Source organism: Pygocentrus nattereri, chromosome 8 (assembly GCF_015220715.1).
Source record: "Pygocentrus nattereri isolate fPygNat1 chromosome 8, fPygNat1.pri, whole genome shotgun sequence".
NCBI lineage: Eukaryota > Metazoa > Chordata > Actinopteri > Characiformes > Serrasalmidae > Pygocentrus > Pygocentrus nattereri.
The window spans coordinates 21,748,670-21,754,774 of NC_051218.1; positions in this window are offsets into that span (position 1 = coordinate 21,748,670).

The following is a 6,105-nucleotide window of genomic DNA, read 5'->3' on the forward strand; positions in this document are numbered from 1 at the left end:
GTTAGTGTGTATGACAATATATTGTATTTTAGAATGAATATTGCAGTGGTGTTCAGCACAGTGTGGTGGGAAACCCAGCCCATATAGCTGAAAGTATGTGAGAGCAGGGAAATCACCAAAGTGTACTGGGAATTGGTGTTGGACCCTCAAAAGGAATATTTCCAAGTGGCCTGTGAATGCCAAATCTACCACCAGATGGCGACACAATACCACAGATTATGTGATTAAACATGTGATTTGTTATCTTGCTCGAAAGCACTACAGAATTAATGGCCTGGGCTCTGCTTTAGATAGTGAGTCTGTTCTGGCGTAAGCTTTTACAGTGTAACATTCACCTTCTCGGAACTGGAAAGAAAGTCACAAAGTCTTTAAAGTCAGGCCAGACCAACGGGCCCTGCTCCAGGAGTTGATTTCTTGGTATATGGCTGGGTCATGGAGCACTTGACTCCCAGCTTGTGCACACAGCTGCATAGGTCACCGGCAGAAAATCAATGTGAGGAATGAGAGGGCAGAGAGAAAATGCACCAGAGACCCTCGGCCTATTGATCTGGAGTGGCACCAGTAAGAAACAAAGCAAAGAGGACAAAGGAAATACGTAGATGATTAGACTACAGGCACAAGAGATTTTGCTCATATGAGCGTATAATGTTGTTTTGCGCAGTACAGAACTGTAAGACTGAAACTGCAACTGTAAACATTTTTTAAAATTAAGTAATGTAGTTTTGCATGAGTGCTGGAAAAAAGTAGCGATAATGCCGTTTTTCTTTTCAATCTGATTCTAAGTAAATACTACAGCTGACACCAAACACCAAAATACCGATAACAAATTATTCTTTGTGATTTCTACAGTGAAAATGAGTAAAAACATGGCCTGGCCAGCCTCTTCATTAAATACACCTCCTTGTGTCTACACTCACTGTCTATTTTATTAGGTCCTTTTATCATTATAGATGCACTTTGTAGTCCTACAATCGCAAACTGTAGTTTCTCTGTTACTCTGCATAATTAGCCTCTTTATATTGTGCTCTTAATCAGAAGCCCCACAGGACCACCACAGAAAAGGTACTATTTGGGTGGTGGGTCATTCTCAGCACTGCAGTGACATTGATGTGGTGGTGACGTGTTAGTGTGTGTTGCGCTGATATGAATGGATCAAACACAGCAGTGCTGCTGGAGTTTTTGTAAACTTTTGGATGAATTTTTTGAAATTAAAATCAGTGGAATTTGCTATTAGCAGTAAGAGATGTTCATATGTAAACCACTATAAGTGGGTTATTTGTTCTTCATTATAGTAGCTGGAGTTTTGAGTACTGAATGACAGCTTTGTGTGACGACTTGGCAAACAGTGCTTTGCAGTGAATTTTGGGTTTACAGTTATATAAAGTGTTGCAATTTGTGCATATCAGAAAATTATTATCTAAACAACTGAAGACAAGCTTTTAGGAACTGAGGTTAGATTTAGGTTATCTGTTTTCATGTGTTACAAAAAAAATAAAAAAATAAAACTGGAATACAGCTAAAGCTGAGGCTTTAATTTGAAGTCTTCCTGCAAAATGCCCAAGATGAGTATGAAACATTGCAGGGGAAAAGGATCCGTCTGTACCAGCATGTCTCTCTGATGCAGCTCAACGTGAACATCAAAGCTCATTAAAAGCACTGGCATGAGAACAGCACTGTGAGCTAAATTGATCCATCACCCACCTTCAGATCCCCCTCCTGCCTGTGGCTCTCTGAGGGAGGATGACAGCCATTTTGTATTTAATAAGTCATCACAAAGAAGCCACTGCTCTGGAGTGTGTGTGTGTTTGAGAGAGAGAGACAGAGAAAAACAGAAAGAGCGTGTGAGCGAGAGAGAGAGAGAGAGAGAGAGAGAGAGAGAGAGAGAGAGAGAGAGAGAGAGAGAGAGAGAGAGAGACCCGACTGGAAGAGCCCATCAGTGCACGGTGTGGAAATCCTCATGATGTGATGAGGATTAAGATACGAGTGGTGTGTCAAAATGGTGGCAATTAGTTCAGGACGAAATTAATGACATTTCCATGGTGGCGGTCAGAGATAGGGTGAAAAAAGAGGAGACGCAGCAGCTTTTCTGCATGCATCCTACGGCCAATAAGGATTACGCTAGTGACAGCTTTTCAAACAAAGTACGTCTTTTTTTTTTAAACATTTTTATTATTTCCACGCAAATCCATCCCAGGCGTGTAAGAAGGCAAAGTCAAATTTTAAAGAAAAGGATTATTAATTTGAATAACTGGCACTTTGCAGGCACACTTGTTCATGTTCTATGAGCTGTGGTATGAGATGCAAATACTTCACAATAATGAAGTGTCAGAAAGTTGCCAAAATTTGTGCATATTCTCTGTCTCTCTCTCTTTTTTGAGGGAAAACAGGGTGGGAAGGCAGCGGGAGCTGATAAACCTGGCTTGTTTCACGCTAGCCTAATCCCCCCTTGCGTCAATACGCAGATAAAGCTTTGAATGGCAAGCACAAAGAGCGGAGGCAAACATATCAGAGGCCTAGCACTCCAGCCTCATGAAGCTAACGGGTTATACGCACAGAGACAGGGAAAGAACTGACAGGGCAGGGCACGGCACACCACCTCGGGTCGAAACTGACAGGGCAAAACGGTACGCTGTGATCCTATACCTACACAAAGCCTTGAGGAGTAAACGTAGTCAAAGTTGCTTAAACTTAATGTGCATTCACTGAGATTTCACACACATAAGCTGAAGGTGATGGTATGCCTGACAAAATCAAAATCAACAAAATATTTTCTTTACCCAAGTGTACTTCATTGACCAAGACATGTTTGGTGTCTGAGGTGTTCTTTAGTTTTGCACTGCAGCTACAAGTATGAAGTATGTTACTTAACTAAAAACTTTGCGACAATGCCTGTTGTAAAAAGCGCTATAGAAATAAACTTGACTTTCTTGGTGGTCATCAATCAGAAGCAGAGAAGTTAATCCAGAGTTATAGGTACATTTTTTCCACACAGTAACATCTTTCACTCCAGCCTAAAAACAGAGCATATTTAGCTGTTCCACTATAAAGGTGAGAGTCAACCTATGTAAGTTTGGTTGTATGTACACTATGCATGCACAAATGTCTCTGCATGAGAGTTTAAGTAACACACACCTTTTGATAGGACAAACCTTTCATTACACTGGTCCTGCAGGTTGTACCGTGTATTTCGTAAAGTGTCTGAAACATCATAAGCAAGTCTGCTTAACATTATTTAACAACTCCACATGGTTTGAGGCAAGTGTGTGATGCCTTAGCATATTTCAGTTTGCAAGACTGACGATCAAAATATCTACTATAAACTTACATGACATATACATGTGCACACATACTAGAAAATGAAAGAGTTAAAACGACATTTTAAATACGTTATAAGTCAAAAACTGTAAAAGAGTCGATTGCTTCATTTTAGCTTTTCAAAACTACAAAAGGTCTTTCTTTCAAAAGCTAGCAGGCTAACAGTCTAAGTATTAATTATTCAATTGAATGAATAATTATGCAATTATCTGTCTGTCTGCCCTGCGATGGACTGGCGACCTGTCCAGGGTGTATCCTTCCGCCTGATGACAGCTGGGATAGGCTCCAGCACCCCCCCTGACCCTGAGGGAGAAGGAACTTAGAAAATGTGTGTGTGTGTGTCTGCGCGCGCGTGTGTGTGTGTATTATCCAATTAAAATTGCATTACATGAGGTAAACATGTTATATGCTAATCTTACAAGCTCCAAGCTCCTTTGTGAGAGAAAGTGAATGTACATCACTGTTAGCTTATTAACATGACACTGCATATCCTACAGAGGTCAAATCTCATAGTTAGCTGAAATGAGCATTATTCTAGCAGTGGTAATTTGTAGGGAGGTGTCTAGCCCGATACTGTGCTCATTTCCTCTTAAAAAGGCAGGGATACCAACATCTGATAATCTGATACCGTGTGAATAAGCCTAGTGAAAACTGCTGCAATAATGAACAAACGACACAAGCTGGCAGTGAACCAGAGTCTGCTCGCAGAAGTGCTGCTGATGTCATGGCAGTTGGCCACAAAAGTCACTTTAAACATTCTGCCTCTTTTTTGATATTTTTTGATATTCAAACACTGCAGTTTTAGCCAGTTTTTAAACACACACAATCACAACTACTTCCCCAATATGACACGCAGGCTATCGAGGGCAAACCGTCAGCATTTGTTACCATCTGTTGCTCTGTTTGACTAGAATCGCTAAATATTAATGAAGTTTCAGTGAACAAGTTATCAAAGATGCTGTAGCTCAGTTTCTCAGCGTGTTTGCTCGGTGCCCTGGTGCACAGCATGCTCTTTGGAATGGAACAGCTTTATTGGTAATTGTTTATAGACAGTGCTGTCTGTAGAAGTTGCATTTCATGTAGTATGTTAATCTGACTAAGTCTGAGCACATAATCATAGGCTTTTTTCCATGTGCGATTCATGGCACTTCTGAAACATACTGTGGGAGCTGTCACCAAAGAACAAGATTTGTAGAATTGCATACTTTTTGTCTCGCTTTAGAGGTCATTCAAGTACAGCTTAACTAGCCAGACAAAAGACTACAGCCAGACAACAATACATAACACTTGACACATGAGCTCCTCTGATTAGCCTCAGATAAATAAAAGGTCCATCAACTCACTCACTCCTGTGCTTTATGTTGGTACAGCTTGTGACACGTAACCCAGCATTCCTGTACACAGCAAGCTAATATTTAACTAAACAGAGAGGTAAAGATATTTAAGTCAACATGAAACCAAAATGGACATTTTAGTACCTGTTAGTTCATGACCCTGGTTACATAAACACAATCCATTTATCGTCCCAAACAAATCTTGTTTCTCCGTTACCTACGTTGTTATAGAAACTATAGGAACTCTTTGCAGTCTACCTCTGCTTTTCTCAGCTTTATTTCCTGTATCCCTGGTTACTTTAGTATCGTAGCTCCAGTGCCAAACTAAAGAAGCAAAGCTCAGACCCCAGACTAAATTCAACTAAATCTGTGACATATTAAGAATTCGTATTAGTTTGCATGAACCATCATTTGAACGGATCTTGTTAAATTTTACTGAGTAAGAGTGGGAGATAAAAGAAGAAAAGACAAAGAAAGACTTTCTGACCTGCATCATGAAACAATGTGATGGGACATGCATGCATGTGATGTGAGTTTGGGGACAATATGACCTTTTCTGCTTACAGTAGACTACAACACACTATGGCCAGATGAGCGAATAGGAGCTTCTGTAGAACTGATGCTGAAAGAAGTTCAAAGTAATTACTGCACTATTCCAGATAATGTGGAGTCAAAATAAGAGCACTACAAAAATTGGAGGGAAGCATGTAGAATCAAATCTGTACAAGCAAGTGTGATCAAACACCCTCTTCTGACATATTAGACCTACGTGCGTGTAATCAGTGGACCAGAGGGTTGGCATGGCAACAACACCCCTGCCCACAATACATATATAAGTGCAGAAATGGTGGGGAAAGCCTTTGAATGGAGCACTGATACTAAATTGTTCCTTCGACCTTTCAGATTCTGAAAGGCCATGACCTCAGCTGCAGCACACAGTGCTGCCATGGCAATGGCGTCCACCTAGAAAGGTAATGCAGTGCATAATGCCTCGAAGTGGAAGAAAACCAATGTTAAAGAGGATTAGAAACAAGAAGAAAAAAGTGAGCATCTTTAGAACATCGAGTAGACATTTCTCTGCTGGGCTTTTGTGCAGAGTTCCTCTGGAGATGTATTCACTCATACAGACATTTGAACGAACATGGCAGATAAAATCTCTTTGATGTTTAGCTAACATTTTCCACCAATCTGCAAGATCAGCAATCTCTAATGTGCCTGCTGCGGTGCCAGGTGGGGAGTTGAGTTTCACCACGCCAAGGTGGATTTTACAGATAACAGAATGCAGTCTTGCTGGTTTGGATCTCATGGAAGAAAACTGACAGCTGGTGACCTCTGCATTTTTGCAAAATAGGGCCTTTTGTTACAGTGTAAATGCATAAACACTACAGCAAAGCCACTTTGACTGTAACATATTCATGTAGTCAGACTCAATTAATATTGTGTGATTTATAGTCAT